Source organism: Benincasa hispida, chromosome 2, assembly GCF_009727055.1.
Source record: "Benincasa hispida cultivar B227 chromosome 2, ASM972705v1, whole genome shotgun sequence".
Lineage (NCBI taxonomy): Eukaryota > Viridiplantae > Streptophyta > Magnoliopsida > Cucurbitales > Cucurbitaceae > Benincasa > Benincasa hispida.
Genome location: NC_052350.1, coordinates 56058930 through 56069464, shown reverse-complemented (window position 1 = coordinate 56069464; position 10535 = coordinate 56058930). Strand labels below are relative to the sequence as shown.

General features: G+C 41.3%; 1 pseudogene; it reads right to left on the bottom strand.

Annotated features, from left to right (window-relative positions):
• Positions 1–5855: 5855 nt before the first annotated feature.
• On the bottom strand, positions 5856–5953 carry LOC120072375 (annotated as a pseudogene).
• Positions 5954–10535: the final 4582 nt, after the last annotated feature.

The following is a 10535-nucleotide window of genomic DNA, read 5'->3' as shown; positions in this document are numbered from 1 at the left end:
ACAGGGCGGAAAGTGATTAGTTGGAAGCATATTTATGGTGCAATGTTGTGAATCGACTCTGGCCCTAACTGCATCTGCAGACGACCGCTAACATAGCACAATTGGATTATTCGCTTAGTCTCCAATCTCTCTATCAGTTGGAGAAATTAGTTGAGCATAATCCGACCACCACAATGTTATAACATTTTCCGGTCCCAATCAATTTTCATGACATTTTGCTTGTGATTGTGCATTGGTCACTACCTAGACTGCGAACTACTTACTGGGTATAATTATGTACTCATCCTAATTTTTATAGATTTTTTAGGTAAGAACACACGAGAAGGGCAAGTTGGACGTCGCTCAAATGGCCAACCATCAAACTCACTATTATAGACACATTGCATTTTGTACCACCAACGCTAATGTTTTAATGGAATCCTTGGTGTTTTGATAAATAAATTTCTATATAGTTTTTCTATCTAAATTAAATAAAATTTAGATATGTTCTTTGAAATTTCAAACCAAAACTCATCTCATGATAGAAAAAGTCTAAAGTATTGCATGTCGTAGCAGTCGGATAATAAGGTTTAAGGATCCGGGCGTTATACAATATGTCTTGACTTTTTGCCCGTTAATCTTGAATGTACGAGTCCCTTCCTCATTAATCAGTCAATTGCACCATGCGGGAAATTTCTTTGATTAATAAAGGGCCTGGAACCAGCATGACTTTAAGTTGTCGGGAAAGAGTTGTAGCCACGATTTGAAAAGTAAGACCTTTTGTCCGATGTGGAGATTTTTCTCGCATAGCCGTTGTCAATGCCAACTTTTTGCTTGTTCTTTGTTAAATTTTGGGCATTTTCAATAAGCTTTCATTCTCCACTCATAAGCTCGACCAATTGGAGTTTTTTTGTTCCCCTCTGCGGTGTAAGTCGAAGTAAGCTTTTTCACACGCTTTGCTGTCCAACTCTAGTGGTAAATGACATCTTCTCCCGCATACGGAGGATAACGGAGATATGCCTATAGGTGTCTTATAGGTGGTCCTGTATGCCCACAACGCATCGTCCAGCTTTGTTGCCCAATCTTTTCGCAAAGGCTTTACCACCTTCTCCAGTATCAGCTTGATTTCCCGGTTGGACACTTCAGCCTGACCATTCGTCTGTGGATGGTATGCGGTGGCCATTTTATGGAGGATATTATATTTGAGCAGCAAGTTGTTGACTATGTGATTGACAAAGTGGGAGTCTTCATCACTTATTATGGCACGTGGAGTGCTAAAACGAGTGAAAATATTTTTCTTCAGGAATTTGGAGACTACCGCCGGATCGCTTGCGGCGCATGCTACTGCTTCTACCCATTTGGAAACGTAGTCGACAACTAACAAAATATATTTGTGACCATTCGATGGGGGAATGGTCCCATGAAGTCAATGCCCCAGACATTGAACAATTCCAGTTCTAAAATGATGTTCATGGGCATCGCATGCTTCCATGAAATATTACCCGTGCGTTGGCACCGGTCACACTTCATCACGTAGTCTCTTGCATCCTTGAATAGTGTTAGCCAATAATACCCACTTTGTAATACTTTCGTTCCTGTGCATTGACCTCCAAAGTGCCCTCCATAAGGCGAGTCATGACATTGTGATAATGTGTGTTGATGAGCAGCATCTGGTACACACAGGTGCAGAATCTGGTCTGACTCCCTCTTATAAAGATTTGGCTCATCCCAATAATATGATTTACATTCATGTTTGAGTCGCCTTTTTTGGTGGTCAGTATAATCTTCAGGAAATTGCTCGCAAACCAGATAATTTACCACGTCTGCGTACCATGACAATTCTTCAATCTAAAATAGCTGCTCGTCTGGGAACGTTGCACTTATCTCTGATTGATTGTGGTCAACTTCTGGATTTTCAAATTTGGATAAATGATCCGCAACTTGGTTCTCCGTCCCCTTGCGATCAATGATTTCCATATCGAATTCTTAGGGAGAAGAATGATAACGGGCAGAAATGCACGTTATTGATGCGTTATTTTATGATGTGGATTTATGGATGAATTGCGATGTTGAAATTGCATTGAGCACTCAAGTTTTCTCAGCGAAATCCAAGTGTAAACTCCACTGAGTTTTCTGGTAAGTCCAGGGTCGAACTCAGGGACTTTGGAAAATAGGTTGCGGTAGTAATTTTTAGGAAAATTTTGCGGTAATCAAATAAATAAATAGTTGTTGAGGTTGTTATTTGCGGTAATGAAAAATTAACAAATGCGGTGGAGGTTGAAAAAAGTTGAATAAACGAAAGATGCGATGAGTATGCAGTGAACGGGTTGAGAAAAGTTTCGGCTAACACTTCCTAGGATGCGTTCATGCTATGCAATCATGCAACATGCATACAACAGTAAACCACCTCTCGGTGCAAATTCCACTACTTCTAAGGCTAGAACGCATGCGATATATGCGATAAGTCTATAGAACCTACACATAAGCCTCTATTCTTATTTATGCGATGACAAAATGACACACACACAAATAAGGTGACCACATAAGATCATTCCCATCTCTAGGATGCATGCGATGCAGGTTGACAAACAGAGCTTATCTCTAAGTCCCTATCTCTTGTTTATGTAGTTCTAATTTTGCTCTCTCGAGTCTAGATTCTAACCTAACTCTCTCGAGTCTTAGGTTCTTTCTTCAGACTCTCTCTCGAGTAGCTCTAAAGGGGTATTTGGCACAACATAACACAAGATAATTTCAAGCAATGAACTTCCTAGGTCATGTTAGCTTAGTTCTTCTCAACCCATTCGACTAGTTTAGCTACTCATGCATGCTAAGAGAGTGAACATATGTAGAATAAGAACTTCCATTGTACAAATATAAAGATGAAGTACAAAATAACAATGCAAGGATAGAATAAAGAGCCTGGTAGCAATCTCTTGTTGCCTAGGCTTTTACACTGTTTTTCTACTCGTGTTCAAAAGATAATCTCGCTCGTGCGAGAGTCGGCCCGCTCTCTACTTTTACGCCTCAAGGTTCTCTCTCGAGTTTCCCTGAGCGATCTCCGGCGTCTTTACTCTTCTCTTGCTCCACCTTAAAATAAAATGGAAAAATTATGGACAAAGACGTGCGTTCCGAACTTCTGAATTTTCGAACTGGTGAACCCCTTTTCTGAAGGATGCCTTTGGTATTTATAGAGCTTCGGGGTGAAGGCGGCTTCTCTCTTATGATTGCTCAGATGGGATGGCTTTAATTCCCTGATTGATGCGCCGAATATTTATCTCCGAAAAGCTGAATGTTCACCCAGATGCCCGACCAAGTTGCGGCAATCCTACTTGAGAAAATGTTTGCAAACACAATTACCACAAAGCCTTGCAATAATGTTGTGCTTGACCAATGATTTCCGATGATCGCAATTTTCGCCTTGCATCAATGCATATTCTGCATAAAAATACAAAAATCAACTGTTCCTATGCGATGAACGCATGCGGCCGAAATATAATAAACTTAATGTTTTTTGGACGCAATCTAACACATTTTATCAATGCAAGCCAACATTGTTTAAGAACTTAGCACTATGATAACGTGCATTTCTGCCCGTTATCAGTTATCATAGTACTAAGTTCTTAAACAATGTTGGCTTGCGTCGATAAAATATGTTAGATTGTGTCAAAAAAGCATCAAATTCATAATATTGCAGTCACATGCGTTCATCGCATAGAAACAGTTGATTTTTGTATTTTTATTCAGAATATACGTTGACATAAGGCAAAAAGAGCAATCATAAGAAATCATTGGTCGAGCATAACATTACCGCAAGGCTTTGCGATGATTGTGTTTGCAAAATTCCACTCAAGAAGGACTGCCGCATAGAGTCGGCACAACTTGGTGTGCGCATCTGGGTGAAAGGAATAATTAAGCACGATGGGACAGAAAGCTGATGATGGTCGAATCCGAATTAAGCTGACAACCACTAAGGATAGCAAGTACATTCAGCTTTTCGATGACAAATATTCGGCGCATCAGTCAGGGAATTAAAGCCATCCCATCTGTGAAATCATAAGAGAGAAGCCGCCTTTCACTCCAGAAGCTCTATAAATACCGAAGGCATCCTTCAGAAAAGGGGTTCACTAGTTCGAAGGTTCCACCAGTTAACAAGTTCTGTTCATAGTTTAGCCTTATTCTTAGATTTTCTTTTATTTTATGGCGGACGTGAGAGAATGAGGTTGTGCCGACAGATCATTCCGGTAAGCTTGGGAGAGTGTCGGAAGCTTCAAGATCAAAGAGAGGGCCAACTCCTGCGGAAGTAGGAATTTCTTTTGATCCGAATAGAGATTGTCAGTGTAAAAGCCTCGGTCAGCAAGGGATTGCTACTAGGCTCTCTACCTTATCTTCCATTGTTGTTGTGTATTCAACTCATTTATAGAAATGGAATTTACTTGTCTATATCTGTTCACTCTTTGTTATTTACGCATGAGTAGCTAAATCTGTTGAATGGGTTGGGAAGCACTTAGCTAGCTTAACTGGGGATCTTCATTCTATTCGATTATCTTGTATTATGTATGCTTCATTCGTCCATTAGAGATACTCGGGAGGGTAGTCTAAGGACAAAATCTAGGCTTGGGAAGGTCAGATCAGAATCTAGGCTCGAGAGAGTCAGATTAGAACGCATAATCAAGAGATAGAATGTTAGAAATAAGCACTGTTTGAGATAGGATATGATTGTGTGTGGTCACCTTGCCTTTTTGCATCTTGCATCATTGCATAGGAAAAGAGTAGAGACTTAGGAATAAGCTTTATGGACACTTTTGCATTCAACACATGCGTCCTAGACTTAGGAGCATCATATTTGCGTAGGAAAATGACTTGCTGTGCATGGTTGTAGTATGATCGCATAGTCTGACGCATTCCCAAGTAACGCTAGCTAAAGACCTTCTCAACCCATTCATCTGCATACTCAGTGCATCTATCACACAATCAGACTTTTCTCAAATGCGCCGCATTTGTTTATTTTTCATTACTGCAATCAACAAATAAACAAACAACTATTTGAGTTACTGCTTAACGCAAAGTTTTCTAAAAAATTACCACCGCAACCTGTTTTCACAAGTTCCTGAGTTCGACCCTAGACTTACCAGGAACTCAGTGGGGTTTACACTTGGATTCCACTGAGAAAACTTGAGTGCTCAACGCATTTTCATCATCGAATTTCATCATCGCAATTTCATCCATAATTCCACATTATAAAACCACGCATCAAGTTTTTGGCGCTGTTGCTGGGGACTTCGTCAAAATAGTGTGCTAACAGTAATTTTTCTGAATTCTTTGTAGACTCTCAATCTCTGGAAAATTACGACCCAGAGATTGAGAGGACGTTCAGACGAAGATTAAAAGACCACCAAAAACAACAGTCAGATAAAGAAGAGATGGCGGAGTAGCCTTGAAATGGAGCAACAAATGAAAACAACGTCATGGCGAATCCAATCTTATTGGCTAACGATCGCAATAGACCCATTACGTACTATGCATCGCCAAACCTCTATGATTTCTCTCCAGGAATCATGAGGCCTGCCCTGGATGGAAGTCGATTGAAAATGAAACCGGTGATGCTGCAGATGATCTAGACTACAGGACAATTCGGAGGCCGGCGTGGTGAGGACCCACACACCCACCTCCATGGCTTTATCAAAATCTGCAATACTTTTGTGTTCTCAAACATCTCTGTCGAAGAAGTTTGACTAACTTTGTTCCCATTTTCTCTTTTTGATCAGGCAAGAAAATGGGCATATTCCCTCGAGCCGGGAGAGATCACTTCATGGGAACAGGTCGTAGTTAAGTTCATGAAGAAATATTTTCCACCTATTGAGAATTCTAGATGAAGGAAACTCATAACTAATTTTGAACAAGACATGGACGAATTGCTCAGTGATGCCTGGGTGAGGTTTAAGAGGTTGGTCAGGGACTGTCCACACAATGGATTACCATACTGCCTTCAGATGGAAATATTTTTTCATGGTTTAAATACCACTTCGCAGACTGCTGCCAATGCGGCAGCCACTGGTGGTCTGCTTGACAAAACATATGACGAGGCTAAGAACATCATGGATCGCATCTCTAAAAACCACGAGGATTGGAGAGAGAGTGATCATTATTGCGATCTTTTCTTCATCATTTTGTTCCTCTTTCAATCTTTGTAGAGTTGCTGGTGGTTGGACTTCTTCTGTCTCAAGATCTAGAGGCTTAAGAGTGGACGCAACTTCAGGGTCTATTTTCTTGGGCTTTTCTGAGCTATAGGTCAACGGGTCTTCGGTTGTCACTACATTCAAGTTTGTCGCAATGAGCTCCACCCTTACTTCCGCAGTCGTGTTGTCACTTAGCAAGGAGACTGCTAAGCATTGTTCCTTCTCGGTACCCCCAACATTGCAAGGGAGCTCAGTTGAGCTCGACAACACTCCTTGCGGTCTATTTTTCAGCTCGCCCGTAATTTGTCCCATTTGGATTTCGAGATTTCTAATGGATATGGCTTGAATCTGAAGCACTGATTCATTTTTCTCAATGTATTGCTTCAACTAGCTTTCTAAGGATGAAGATTATGGTGTTTGTGAGCTACTAGCTTGGCTATGCGTTGGACCGTTGTTTTGCGGGAAAAATCTGGGTGGCCTTTCTTTTTGTGCCACAGGTTGAAAGCTTTGTTGTTGATTTTTCCACGCAAAATTTGGGTGGTTTCGCCACCTGGGGTTATATGTATCAGAATAGGGACTATTTCTCATGAAGCATACCAACTGCGGGTTTGTTGGGCATTCTTCCATCGAGTGAGCATCTCCGCAAATGACACAACTTGCGATTGTTTGAGTAATTTCACTGACCTGCCCTTTCTCTGTCTCTTATACACATCTAGATGTGTATAAGAGACAGGGCCGTTTGAGTAATTTCACTGACCTGCCCTTTCTTCGCTCTCGTATTAGTAATTACGATGCCTTGTATCAAACTCATCATCACAGTCATTTGATTTTGCAGGGATGCGATGGCCTCGTTGTTTGCGTCATTATCTTTTATTCTTAATCTCTGATCACTTTCCCTCGAATCCCTGCGATTTTTGGAAATGAGATTAACTATACTCTTTGCCTCCTCATATGTTTTGTCGAGCAGACCATCAGCAGTTGCCGCATTGGCAGCGGTCTACGAAGAGGGATTTAGTACTTGTAAAAGATCTCCACCTGCGGGCAGTTTAGTAAGCCATTATGTGGACAGTCTCTTACCAGCCGCTTGAACCTCCCCCAGGCATCGCTGAGCGATTCGTCATCTTCCTGTTCAAATTTTTTTATTAATTTCCTTCTCCTAGCATTCTCGGTTGGTGGGAAAAACATCTTCAAAAACTTTTCCACCACCTGTTCCCACGAAGTTATCTCCCCCGGTTCTAGAGAATATGCCCATTTTATTGCTTGATCGCATAAGGAAAATGGGAACAGAGTGAGTTGAACTTCCTCGGTGGAGATATTCGGAAACACAAAAGGGTTGCAGATTTCTATGAAGCTCTGGAGGTGTTCGTGCAGATCTTCGCCACGCCTTCCTCCAAACTGCCCAGCAGCTTGGATCATCTACAACATTATCGGCTTCATTTCAAACCTCGATCCATCTAACGCTAGCCTCATGATTCCTAGAGAGAAATCATAGAGGTTAGGTGACGCATAGTCCCGGATGGGTTTATTGTGGTCATTCGCCAGAAGGATGGGGTTGGCCATAATATTGTTCGCGTTAGCGGCCCTTGCTTCCAGTTGCTCCGCCATTCTTGGTGTTCTCTCTTGTTTTTGGCAGTTGTCTCTTAGTCTGCATCTGAATTTCCTCTCAATCTTTGGGTCATAATTCACCAGAGATTGAGAGTCTACAAAGAAATCAGAAAAATTACCGTTAGCACACTATTTTGCCGAAGTCCCTGGCAACGGCGCCAAAAACTTGATGCTTGATTTTATGAAGTGAATTATGGATGATATGCGATGGTGAAATTGTGTTGTTCACTCAAATTTCCTCAGCGGAATCCAAGTGTAAATTCCACTGAGTTTCCTGGTAAGTCTAGGGTCGAACTTAGGGACTTGTGAAAATAGGTTGCGTTGGTAATTTTTATGAAAATTTCGTGGTAACCAGATAAATAAATAAATTGTTGGGATTGTTGTTTGCGTTAATAAAAAATAAATAAATCCGGTGGATTTGAGAAAAGTCAGTTGTGGGATAGATGCACTGAGTATGCGGTGAACAGGTTGAGAAGGTCTTTAGCTATCGTTACCTGGGAATGCGTCAGACTATGCGATCATGCTACAACCATGAATAACAAGTCATTTTCCAATGCAAATGCGATGCTCCTAAGTCTAGGACACATGTGTTGAATGCAAAAGTGTCCATAGAGCTTATTCTTAAGTCTCTACTCTTGTCCTATGCGATGGTACAAGATGCATAAAGGCAAGGTGACCGCTCACAATCATATCCTTTCTCTAGGATGCATGCGATGCGTTAATAGCAAACAATGCTTATTCCTAAGCTCTTACCTCTTGATTATACATTCTAATCTGACTCTCCTGAGCCTAGATTCTAACCTAACCTTCCCAAGCCTAGATTTTGTCCTTAGATTACCCTCCCGAGTATCTTTAATGGACGAATGAAGCATACATAATACAAGATAATACCATAGAATGAAGATTCCCAGTCAAGCTAGCTAAGTGCTTCTCAACCCATTCAACAAATTTATCTACTCATGCGTAAATAACAGAGAGTGAACAGATATAGAGAAGGAAATTCCATTTTTATAAATGAGTTTGAGTACAAAATAACAATGGAAGATAAAGGTAGAGAGCCTGGTAGCAATTCCTTGCTGACCGAGGCTTTTACACTGTCAATTTCTATTCGGTTCCAAAGATGTTCCTGCTTCAGCAGGCGTCGGCCCTCTCTTTGTTTTAGCAACTTCCAGTGCTCTCCCAAGCTTATCGGAATGATCTGTCGGCACAACCTTCTTCTCTCGCGTCCTCCTTGAAGTAACAGAAAATCTAAGAACCAGGCTAAACTCGTAAGATGGTGAACTCGTGAACTCATTAACCCCTTTTCTGAAGGATGCCTTTAGTATTTATAGAACATCCAGGGTGAATGGTGGCTTCTTTCTCATTATTGCACAGATGGGACGACTTTAATCCTGATTGATATGCCGAATATTTGTCACCGAAAAGCTGAATGTACTTGTGATCGTTATCAATTGTCAACTTAATTCAGATTCGACTGTCATCAGCTTTCTGTCCTATCGCAATTAATTCGCCTTTCACCCAGATGCGCCCACCATGTTGCACCGACCAAGTTGCGACAATCCTTCTCGATCAAATGTTTACGAACACAATCACTGCAAAGCGTTGCGGTGATGCTGCGCTCAACCAATGATTTCCTATGATCGCAATTTCCGCCTTGCGTCATCGCATATTCTACACAAAAATACAAAAATCAACTATTCTAATGCGATGAACACATGCGACTGCAATACTATGAATCTAATGCTTTTTGGATGCAATTTAACATGTTTTATCAACGCAACCCAACATTGTTTAAGAACTTAGCACTATGATAATGTGCATTTCTGCCCGTTATCACATACCATCCGTAGGCGAATGGTCAGGCCGAGGTGTCCAATCGGGAGATTAAGCTGATAATTGAGAAGGTGGTAAGGCCTTCGCGAAAAGATTGGGCACCGAAGCTCGACGATGCGTTATGGGCATACCGGACTGCATTTAAAACACCCATAGGTATGTCCCCATATGCGTTGGTATTTGGTAAGGTGTGTGATTTTCCTCTGGAGTTGGAATATAAGGCGCGGGGGCGGTAAAGAAGCTAAACTTTAACTTGAGAAAAGCAGAAGAAGAAAGAAAACTTCAACTGGTCGAGCTGGAGGAATGGAGGATCAATGCATATGAGAACGCGAAGATTTACAAGCAGCGCAAAAAGTGCTGGCACGAAAAACACATATGCAGCAAGAACCTCCAAGTCGGGCAGAGGGTCTTACTATTCAACTCATGACTACGGCTTTTCCTTGGAAAATTAAAATCGTGCTGGTCCGAACCCTTCATCATTAAAGAAATATTCATGGTGCAGTGGAGCTGATCACTGGATGGAAGCCGTACATTTAAGGTTAATGGATAACGAGTGAAGGCATATTGCGGGGGTGATTTTCAGCCAGAAAAGACCTCTGTGGATCTAAAAAACCCGGAATACAGAAAAATGGAGTGGCCCCTACATTGGCAAGCAACATCATCTGGGGCACAAGCCTTCTGGAGTATCCTTTGTTTGGTTCTTGAACTCTCATTTCTTCTACACTTTAATCATCATTTATCTATCTGCATTTTACTTATTACTACCTCATTCTATAAAAAGAAAAAAAAAATTATTTGTTGTTTTGTTTAAAATTATTTGACCCTTTCACTGTGTTTTTTTAACGATCGAGGCACAGGATTGCGGAGGTGTTACATGAAGAACCAACTTATCTTACTCCATCACCGCAATCCAAAGAAGATAGATCACCGCAAAGAAGGATG